General features: G+C 33.7%; 1 long non-coding RNA gene across 1 annotated transcript in view; it reads left to right on the top strand.

Moving 5' to 3' along the window:
• LOC125099329 (uncharacterized) overlaps window positions 1-11,882 on the top strand; it is a 291,963-nt gene extending 280,081 nt beyond the window's left edge. The window contains exon 4 of the long non-coding RNA XR_007127104.1: window positions 11,788-11,882. This is a non-coding gene — a long non-coding RNA (uncharacterized LOC125099329). The remainder of the gene's footprint in view (window positions 1-11,787) is intronic.
• Window positions 11,883-12,185: the final 303 nt, after the last annotated feature.

Below are 12,185 nucleotides of genomic sequence, written 5' to 3'. Positions count from 1 at the left end.
CTTTGAATTAGGTATTCGTAACACAAAACTCCCTTCATAAAGAGGCTTGCAGTCTGGTCAAGGGCAATGCCTCACTGAGAACAAGCTGGATAGTACACACACTAACACATGAGTTTGTGTTTGTTCACCACATATTTTGTTAAATGAAAAGCACTGGCACAGAAAAGTAGAAGACAACTTTTAAGCTAAGAGACTCTGAAACCGTCTTTCTTCACTTGGCTACAGATTATTCAAGCTTTTTTGCTTCCTTAATTGAAAGCCTCATTGACTCTACAGGCAGAGAGCTTAGATAAATTTTGTGTTAGCCATTTTACCACTGAGCTGAACTTGCCAGTCACTCCCATTAAGCATTGGTTTCATGAAAAGAAGCTATGAAAATACTGTCTACTGGATACCATAGAAAAGGATTTTCAAACCTTCATTTCTCCAAGTCTATTGAGAACCAACATCCATGAACTATTTAATAAGTTATAAATTACTTGGGATTTGAGTAAAACCATATTAAAACTACATCAAACTTAAGATAATTTACTCAGTTAAGCTGGCCACTGACATGCTTTAGCCTTTAAATAGAAGGTGATTTTTGCATATTTAAAACTCTTGGGCATCATTAGGAGATTAAAAACCCTTCTAATAGGAATGTTCACGTTTTCCTGAATCAGCAACCTTATCATAGCATATATTTTTAAAATCGTAGTCTAGGCAACAAATAAAATGCTTCTTTCTCAACTGAATTCAGAACTAGTTAAGACACAGATACAAAATTCACCATAATGGACATTAAGATGTTCATTTTATTACTAAAGACAACAGGTAATTAATCAATCAGCTTATGTTAACATAAAGTAATAAAATACCCCTTACTTTTAGCAGCTTACAGCAACAAACATGTTTATTTCTTGACCACATGATGTTTCCATAATGACTTGACTATGGCTCTGTTCATGTCTTCTTCATTTTGGGGTCTAAGAAATAGGAGCATCCCCTATCTAAGAAATAGGAGCATCCCTTATCTACTTATCTCATGATAGAAAAAAAAAAAGCAGTGGCAGAATCATACTTCAGCTCTTAAGGACTTCGGTTGAGAAATGATTCATCTCACTTGATACATTTTACTGTTTAAAACAGAGTTCCTCTAACTCAGCATTACTAACATTTGAGATCTGGTAATTTCTTGTTTTAGAGGGCCCACCCTTGTTTAGAGGGTACGATGTCTTGTGCATTTTTGTTTAGCAGTGCCCTTGGTATTTACCCATGAGATATCAATAGCAACGCCCATGTTATAAGAAATTAAAATGTCTCTAGACATTTCTAAGTGTTTCCTGGGGACAAAATAATCTCTGGTAGAGAATTAAAGGTCTAAAGCAATTCACCTAGCAGAGCCTAGGGAATGTTAGTATGACCTTACACCAGGGAGAGGTCCAGTAGACAGGGACCTGGTAGGGAGAATTTCCAAAAGGAGAAAGCTCAATGGAAAGATAATGCATATTTTTATAATAATGTAATTCATAAGTGTACAGAGAACACACACACAGGGATAGAGAGGGAAAGAAAGAATGTAATAAATGTTAGCTCCCTGTGGGCATGATGGCTTAAAAGAGATACTGAAGTTGAGCCATTCTCCATGCAACTTCATGTACCCCAACCATTTATTAATCATCCTCAAATCACTGAAGGGAAAGTTAAGTTTTTCCACAGAAAAATATATTTTGAAAGAAGTCACAGAGTACATTAATTTAATTAATTCCAAGGCTACCTCAGACTAAGAGTTCAAACTTTTATCCATATATATAATCCAAAGTTTTACAATGAGATTAAAAGATAAAAGACAGACATCCCAAAACTTAAATGCAAACCATGGTGAGGTGTCCTCAATTTGAATTTCTACCATTAGCACTATTAGGAAGAAAGTAAGTTTGATCAAATATTAAAGTACTTAAGATAGTTAAGGTGACTTTATGTCCTTGAGGTAAGTGGAGTTCAAAGTTCTTGATGAATAAAGTCTAAAATTAAATAATTATTTCAACATAAGTTGAAAGTAAAAAGAGTCTGATTATAAAATTAATGAAATTCAAAAATGTTACTCCCCCCCCACTCACCCCCGTACTCAATCTAATGCTGAGACATGCTGGATACCTAGGTGTAATTGGGATTCCCTCAAGAATTATAACCTATATGGTATATTAGAAAAGAATCAAAGTCCCTTTAAGATCTTAGGGTTATATTCAACCCTAGGTGTTTCCTGGGTCTATCAAAAAGCCCAGCAAGTATGCAAGAAAGACATTTACTATCATTAGTTTCTTATCACAGTGATGCCATTTATTTTTTTTTCTCATCATAGCACATTCCCTCCCCAATGTCCATCAACCAGCCACCCCATCCCTTCCATTAGTTTCTATGGCAAAATTATTCCGAGAAAAATTATAGTTTAATAATCAAGGACCCAGCTTTGCCAAAGAAACTGGCAGTCTTAAAGGTATCTTAATTAAACAGATCAATGAGGAAAATCAGTTGGCTTCAGTTTACCAGGATGCCTGTTAATCTATGCTAGTTTCTTGGAGACAAGAGAGTTGGAATGTAAATTTAAATGTGAGAAAGTGCCAATGAGGGGTATAATTCTGACACATTGTTGACTACATCCAGGTGAAAATTCACCTAGGCATAGAGTCTCCATTGTATTTTTTTGAGGTATTTCTGACTCTTTAAGAAGGTTCACAGACCTGTACCCCTGGGGATAAAAATATATGTTTATAAAAAATAAAATTAAAAAAAAAAAACCCACAAAAAAAAAAAAAGAAGGTAATGCCTTTTCTTAAAATGCTTCCTCCTCAACCATCTTTGCAAATTCTTATATTATTTCTAAGTTCCACACTTTGGGGACCCAGTGACCAGTACTGCATTGAATTGAGAGGGAAGGGACACTCTAGTTTAGTATCAAACTATAGCACTCCATACTATAAAATTTGCCTACTAGGGCTGCATTGTTAAAATCAAAATACACAATTTCATTAAAGCATCCTCATGGTGCAATACAATTCCCTATAAAATCTGCATGAATTCAAGTTCCACCAAATAGTGAATAAGTTCCACTAAACCTTAAAGACATGTATCCACTCACATTGCATGTGTATTTAAATCTGTAGTAGTATTCTTTGTCTCTACCTGTAGATTTACAGACAAATACAACAGAATTGCGGATTAACACAAGAAATGATTTCCCTCATCTGTGTTGAGCCTCCATAAATGGAGGGTCACAGACTTCAAATGGGTAGACTATATATACATATATATATATATATATATTTTTTTTTAATATGCTGGCAAAGTCTAGATTTGCATACATGGCTATAGGTTTAATAATACAGTGGTTTATTTTTATTACATCTGTGAATAAGTATGCTTAGTAGACACAGAATTTACTAAAATCCAAAAGGTCTCTGTGATGGGAAACTGTCCTACTAAATCCAATCCATGGCCTAGAAAGGATGAGAATAGATTCTCTGTGTGGGTGGCAAGTATTAAGGAGTGAAGGAGGGAGGGGCTGAGCTAATCATAATCAGCTTCTTCTAATGCTCTCAGATAACCCAATCCTCTCTGATGGGATGTGCAGTTGAAAACCAGAGTCAAAAACTAAAAAATTCTCTTCCTTATATTGCTAATACTTTATTGAATGTTCTATTGAATTATTTTTTTCTATTGAATTATTTGACTAATGATTATTATTATGATAAAAACATTTAATATCATAAAGTCTGATCTCTAGACAGTAGGGAAAAGCTTTGTTAAAAAATTATGGTCGGGGGTGGGGTTATGGACATTGGGGAGGGTATGTGCTATGGTGAATGCTGTGAAGTGTGTAAACCTGGCGATTCACAGACCTGTACCCCTGGGGATAAAAATATATTATGTTTATAAAAAATAAAATAAAATAAAAAATTATGGTCACATAACATGTGTATAGAATAAGATCAAATGTAGTACTTTCTGAGTTAATTGACCTAGACATCAAAAAATGATCAGGCTTGACAAAAATAATTTCATGATGTCTATACTATTTATTGCTCTTTATATAAGAATATATTAATACTGGTTTGATAATATATTAAGGCAATAAAACAGGGATAAATTTATATGTTTTAATAACCACAACTTTTAGATTTTCCCCTTTAGTTTACTCTAACATAGATTATTCAAGTCTCAAATAGATAATATGTTTCTATCTTCTTTCTTATAATATCCAGAGATAAGGGATTCTTTTTTAAAATATATTTTTTAATAATTTTATTTATTTATTTGGCAGAGAGAGAGCGCAGAAGCAGGGAGAGCAGCAAGCAGTGGGAGAGGGAGAAGCAGAGTCTCTACTGAGCAGGGAGCCTGATGTAGAGTTTGATCCTAGGATTCTGAGATCATGACCTGAGCAGAATGCAGAGGCTTAACCCACTGAGCCACCCAGGTGCCCCAAGGGATAAGGGATTCTTTAAAAGATGCTGTTCTTCCCTTTTTTTTTTTTTTGTAAGTAAGTGGTTATTTTAGGGACTATTTACAAAGTAGACCATAGCTTTGTCTCTTTGAAGATACAGTGCTACACTGGGTGCATTAAAATATATCTCACTTTCTTATAATGATGATTTTTAGGAAGTACATTGTTATAAATGACCACTTCTTTATTCATTCAACAAGTGTTTACTTGGCACTTAATGTATGTGTGGGGCCCTTCTAGGTATGGTAGTTTCTTAGGTTTGCTGAAACACATGTTCATGAAGGAAAAGGATAAAAATGATTCAGGAAATGCAGAGATTTTAATTTTAGTGACTATGAAAAAATAATCATTTTGGCAATGAAAAGAAGTTTCTTTTTATAAGATAAAGAGTAAGTTTAATCTCAACATTCAAAGTTCAGTGTTATTGGTAAAGGAAATGTATAAAGTGAAGAAAAACTAGAAGCATGGAGAAGAGTTGGAATAGCAATACAATAGTTTCTGTAACATGTAATGATAGCCCTGATCCCAGAAGTGGGAGCTTATGGATTTATAATTTCTAACTAGAAGCCCGTGTTTGAAGGAACATAAGTCTAGGTCTTAAATTTTCTTCATAATACTATTCCCTATGTTTTAAATAAAAACACAGATACTTCTTTACATCATCCTCTATGTATGTCTATATTATATTAGTTTAAGTTGAGGTCATAAACCTGAATTTTCTAAATCAGTAACAAGTTCTGTGGCACCAGACTTGTCAAAAAAGTGAAGAATTCGAGTTTTACTTTAAAATTAAAAAAAATAGGGAATTTTTACATAATAATGTTTGATTCTCTATTATTCTCTGTTGTCCTATATGTTAATGTAAGTTTAGTTCAAGACTTTTTGTCATATTTTATATGGTTCAATCCATTCAGATACTAATTTTGATATTCACACTGTCAAATCATTGAACAATAATTTTTCATATCTGTCTTGTGGAACAAGATGTTGCTTACCTTACTGATACTGCTACTTCAAAGATTACATTAGTTCTCATATCCTTAGGGGGAAATTTTAAGAGAACATAGTCTGGGAACTAAGGGAACTTATCAATACCATATTAGACATTGTTTCCATATTTCAGTATTTAGAGGTCAGATAGATTTTTTAAAATAAACATTATATTCAAGAAAATTCATTTTATGTTGATAGTCTTATTTCCAATTTTAATTTAGAAAGACTTGTTTTACTTACATTTTAGTTTCTTTTATGCTTAAGGTCTTGGATTCCAGTGATCATAATTTTTTATATTATGCTATATGCTTTTAAGTGTGAAAATGTTTCAGAATTTTACATTATGTTCAAATTATTAGTAAACTTAAAAAAATTAAGTGTTGAGTATATTTTGTCCTTGAATGTTATATACATAAAAGAATCCATTATGAAGTATACTCCTCAAACATATTACAAACATTTTAGTGATTTACATGTGTATTTTTGTTGGATATATTTATAGGATAGGAATTTAGGGGTTATAAGTTATGCATATGTGGTAGATAAACCAAAGAATTTTCTAAAGTTGTACAAATTTAATCTCCTACTAATAGTGAATGAATGATCCAATTGTTGTACATCATTAACAAAGCTTGAAATTGCCAGCTTGTTTAATTTTAAATTATCTAATTTTAACCATTCTACTTAGTGTTTCTCAGGGCTTATTTTGTTTAATTTAATTTTGGATGTTTATTTCTGTGACTTTTAGTGCATGTAAAGCCATATAAAGCCAATACTACAACACTACATAAACTCTAAATTCTAAAAATTCATTCTGTTCTCCATCACTATAGTTTTGTCTTTCCAAGAATGCTATATAAATTGAATCTATCTAAACTTCCTCTGTAGTCAGTGCATGTGGAGGTTTTCTGCTACAGTGTTCACAAGTCTGTGGATTCTAAGCAAAAAAAAAAAATAATAATAATAATAATAAAAAAACAAAAAATGGAATTCTTATCAGACTTACACTAAAGTAACATGAATCCAAATATTACTATAACTAGTTTAAATCAAGTGAATTAATTCAGGTCTATGCTTATATTGTGACAGACTGGCAGTTTTCTTTTCTTAAAAAAGTAAAAAACACATCTAAACTGTAGCATGCATTTTTATCTCTATGCATCATCTACAACTCTTTATAAGTGACCATTTCCTTTGTGAAACATAGTTCTCAATGGGAAGTTGTGAAACATAGGGAGAGGGAGGGATAAGGAAAGAGAGAGGAAAGAAGAAGAAGAGGAGGAGGGAGGATTGGAAGGAGGAAGAAAAGAAGGAGGGGAGGGACAGAGAGAGAAGGAGAGGGAAGAAGAGAGACATTGAGTTCCTAGCTAATAAAACTAGTAAAAATAGCTCAATGGATTATAGGTGATTTTATTGAGGGGGACAAGACAACTTAGGATAGAGAATATAGAGAACAACCAATAAAAATGTAATGTTTAAAAGAAACAAGGACTGAAACAGAATAGGCAAGTAGTATACTAATTCACAAAATGAAAAAAAGGTCAAAGAATATATTGTAATCAGTTTCCAAATACTGTGTAGGAAACAAGTAGTCTCTAACACTGATTCTATCAAGGGGATAAAAGGTCAGACTGTCACAAATTATACAAGAGGGATTTTAATACATTTTCTACATCATTCATTCAGAAATCAAAGATTCCATAAGGATCAATATGTAGGTATTGAAAAAGAGTTTTAAGATGAAATAATGTATATTTATTGAACATACAAAATGTGTTTGACATATTTAGGTATGGTTTTAAGGTCTACAATGCATTCAGCCTAAGTTAACAGAGATTATCTTCATGAGTAATTATAAGAAAAGCGGTGAGGGCACCTGGACAACTCAGTCCATTATGCATCTTCCTTCAGTGCACGTCATGATCCCAGGGTCCTGAGATGAAGCCCTGAAGTGGACTCCTTGCTCAGCAGGGAGTCTGCTTCTCCCTCTCTCTTTGCCCCTCCACCTGCTTATGCATGTGTGTGTGCTCTCTCTCTCTCTCCCATATCTCAAAATAAATAAAATCTTTTAAAAAAGCAGTGAAAGAATACCCATTTACATCTTCTGCCCATTTTTAATTGGATTATTCATTTTTGGATGTTGAATTTTTAAGTTCTTTTTATATATTTTGGGTACTAACCCTTTATCCAATATGTCACTTGCAAATATCTTCTCCCACTCTAGTTTGCCTTTTAGTTTTGTCAATGCTTTCCTTCACTGTGCAGAACGTTTCTATTTTGATGTAGTCCCAGTAGTTTATTTTTGCTTTTGTTTCCCTTGCCTCAGGAGACCTATCTAGAAAGAAGTTGCTATGGCCCATGTCAAAGAAGTTACTGCCTGTGTTCTTTTTTAGGATTTTGATAGTTTCAGGTCTCACAGTTAGATCATTCATCCATTTCGAATTTATTTTTGTGTTGGAGTAAGAAAGTAATCCAATTTTATTTTTCTGCATGTTTCTGTCCAATTTTCCAAAGAGTTCGTTGAAGAGACATTCTTTTTCCCATTGGATATTCTTTCCTGCTTTGTCCCAGATTAATTGGCCATATAGTTGTGTGTTCATTTCTGTTCTTTTCTATTGATCTGTGTCTGTTTTTGTGCCAGTACCATACTGTTTTGATTACTACAGCTTTGTAATATAATTTGAAGTCTGGAACTGTGATGCCTCTGGCTTTGCTTTTCTTTTTTAAGGTTGTTTTAGATATTTGAGGTCTTTTGTGATTCCATGCAAATTTTAGAATTGTTTGTTCTAGCTCTGTGAAAAATGCTATTGGTATTTTGATAGGGATTGCATTAAATAGGTAGATTGTCTTAAGTAGTATAGACAATTTAATAATATTCGTTCTTCTAATTCGTTCTTCTAAGAATGGAGTGTCTTTCCATTTGTGTCATCTTTAATTTATTTCATCAGTGTTTTATAGTTTTCAGAGTACAGGTCTTTCACTTTCTTGTTAAGTTTATTTTTAGATATCTTATGTTTGTTGGTGTAATAGTAAATGGGATCAATTCCTTGATTTATTTTCCTGGTGCTTTATTATTGGTGTATAGAAATGCCCACAAATTTCTGTACATTGATTTTGTATCTTGTGACTTTACTGAATTTGTTTATCAGTTCTGACAGTTTTTTGGTGGAGTCTTTTGGGTTTTCTGTCTATAGTATCATGTCATCTGCAACGAGTGAAAGTTTGTCTACTTCCTTGCTGATTTGGATGCATTTTATTAGTTTTTGTTGTCTGATTGCTGAGGCTAGGACTTTAAGTACTATGTTAAATAACAGTGGTGAGAGTGGAAATCTCTGCCTTGTTCCTGACCATAGAGGAGAAGTTCTCATTTTTCCCTATTGAGGATGATGTTAGTTCTGGGTTTTTCATATATGGCCTTTATTATATTGAGGTATGTTCCCTGTAAACCTACTACCTATCATGAATGGATAGGCAGACATGAATAGACATTTTTCCAAAGAAGACATACAGATGACCAACAGACACATGAAAATATGTTCAATATCACTCATCATCAGGAAAATGCAAATAAAAACTACAATGAGATACCACCTCACACCTGTCAGAATGGCTAAAATCAACAACACAGAAAACAACAGGTGTTAACAAGGATGTGGAGAAAGGGGAACTCTCTCGCACTGTTGGTGGGAATGCAAACTGGTACAGCCACTCTAGAAAATATATGGAGGATCCTAAAAAGTTAGAAATAGCACTACCCCTACAATCCAGCAATTGCCCTATTCAGTATATGCCCAAAGACTACATAGTTTATATATATAATGGACTATTACTCAGACACAAAAAAGAATGAAATCTTGCCATTTGCAGCAACATGGATGGATCTAGAGAGTATTATGCTAAGTGAATTAGAGAAAGACATTCATACCATATGATTTCACTCAAATATGGAATTTCAGGAAAAAAAAACAAGTAAACAAAAGGAAAAGAAAGAGAGAGACAAACCAAGAAACAGACTCTTAACTATAGAGAACAAACTGATGGTTACCAGAAGGGAGCTGGTGAGGATATGGATTAAATAGGTGATGAGGATTAAGGAGCACACTTGTGATGAGCATTGGACATTGTATGGAAGTGTTGAATCACTATATTGTATACCTGAAACTAATATTACACTGTATGTTAACTAACTGGAATTTAAATAAAATCTTAAGAAAGAAAAGAACAAGCAATGAGGAATTGTGGAAAAAATCTCCTTTCTTTAAATATCAATTTGCTTCTTAACTATGTGAGTTTAAGTTGGTAGTATCTTATGTCTATTTTTCTTCATATATAAAATTATGGCAATAAAATATACTGCATTGGATTATTCTGATTTAGGATATCTGGCACATAAGGAACAGTCACATATTAGATAGTATTACTAATTAAATATTCACTTGTTTTAAGAGATGAAGAGAGAAAAAATCTTTGAATTCTTAGCATAAGCTCTAGTGTCTTTACTTTTAAAAGTAGGCACTACATGCTTCTGTGTCTGTAATCATGTTTGTTATGTGACTGAACACATTTTTTCAAAAGGCATTTTTGGTGCAGAAACCCTAGACTGAACATTCTTGTGAAAGTCTTTCTCAGGGTGGGTCTGGGCAGGAACTGTTACTTGATCAACCACAAGGAGATAAATTCTGCCCATAACCTTATTTTACAAGCAGATTGTTCCCCACTTGAGCCTTTTATAAGACTCTGGCCCACATGGATACCAGACTGTAGTCAGATGAGACCCTAAATAGGATCTAAAGTATATGTATGTGTATTTGTGATACGCATATGCCTGATCTACCAGGAAGACAAACCTAAGGAAGAGAGTAAATTCTAGCTTCAACCATCATGTTATTTCAGTACAAGGCTCTGTGAAGTTCATTCTTCCTGACCACACTCAGCTGTTTAGGAAGTCTTTCTTATGTGTATAAATCTTATGTATCTTATGTACTCCCATAGATTACTTGGCAAATAAAACTTGGTGAATAAAAGCCTCTTTTTAGATGTTGAATTCTTAAATATGTAGGTAATTGAATTATATACTCAAGAGATAAGTTTCCTAGATATAATTCAAGAAAAAATGAAGATAATTATGTAGGGTTCCTGGGTGGCTCAACCAGTTAAGCATCAGATTCTGGGTTTCCATTCAGGTCATGATCTCAGTGTCATGGGCTCGCTCCATGTCTGACTCCACTCTGGGCATGGAGCAAGCTTAAGATTCTCTCCCTCTATCTCCTTCTGCCCCTCCTCCTTAACTCGTGCATCATGCCTAACTCTCTCCCTTTGGGGGGGGAAGACAAAGAAGAAGTAGGATGATGAGGAATTATTGTTTACATCAATCAGGACATCATTTCAGTTTTTCACTATATATAACATGTGTCCTACAAGTTGAAATCTTGGTGTTCTCCTCCATCTTTCACATTCAACATCTGTCTTCTTTCAACTAATATCACAGTTACTATTGCTGCATAATGATCGCTCCAAAAGTCAGTGATGTAAAATCACAAAAACTTTATTATGCTTCATATTCTGTTGGACGGAATTCATAAAAGGCTCAGTGGTGATGGTTTATCTCTGCCCCACAATGCTCAACATCTTGTCTTTGAAGATACGAATGCCTGAAACTGGAACGATTTGGTCTAGAAGGTTTACTTCCCAGATACACTTTTCCCAGATACTTAGTCTTAGGCTGGATCAGCTGAAGGTTTAGAATAGCTGGGACTGTCAACCAAAGCATTAACAGAGACCTCTTCATGTGAGTTTGCCTCCTTCCAACATGGCATCAGAATCTGAGTGGAAATGCCATGAAACAGGATGTTGTGATAACCAGAGCTGTTCCAAGAGAGCCAGGGGTTACCACATGTGCTTTTCTGGCCCAGCTTCTGAAATCATGCTGTACTCTTTTGGCTACTCTCTTGGTTACAAGCAGTCATGAGCTCAGCAGAGATATAATAAGAAGGGATTAGACTCCAGATTTTGATGAGGAGAGGAGAGTGGATATTGGGTATATTGGGTAGGAGACACTGTGGTGGTAGCCAAATTTGGAAAACAATTTCTGCCACATTTGGTATTTTAGAGTTTTGAACAAAAAGCCAGATGATTTGGGTTGTAATATTTCTCCTAACACTTCCTAATGCAAGCAAGTCATTAGCCACCACAAACTTTAGTTTCTCATCTGTATTCTGAAAGGTTTGAATTATATAATATATATAGTTCTTTAGGGATAAAAGAAGATATGATCCACATTGTAGTCTAAAAATAATTTTCCTTTTCATTTGTAGTTCCCCCTACAAACTGCCAGGACTGCTGGTATAGTTATTAAGCCAGTGGGTAAGCACTAGTTTAATTTGATTTCCACTAGAACATAGTAAAATTAGATGAAAAGTAAATAATGGGGGATAATATGGCTACTAAGAAAATGGAATATTATGTAGATAGAGTGTTAGCTTGAAGTATAGTATAGCATCATGGAAGAAAAAATTCTTTCCTAATTCATCTATTCAACAATTTTCAGTTAACATTGTCTAATGTCTTTATTAGAATATAGTAAAATATTAATAGATATTTTATTACAAGAATATATGTTTCTTTTATTATAAGAATAAAAATTCCTTAATTTATCTTTAAAAGGGCATCATGGGAAAGAAATAGAATTTTTATTGGGTTGTTTTGTAACTTT

The sequence above is a fragment of the Lutra lutra genome, chromosome 4 (genome assembly GCF_902655055.1).
Source record: "Lutra lutra chromosome 4, mLutLut1.2, whole genome shotgun sequence".
NCBI lineage: Eukaryota > Metazoa > Chordata > Mammalia > Carnivora > Mustelidae > Lutra > Lutra lutra.
Note: the sequence above shows the minus strand (reverse complement) of the source record. Positions and strands in the feature narration are given on the sequence as shown.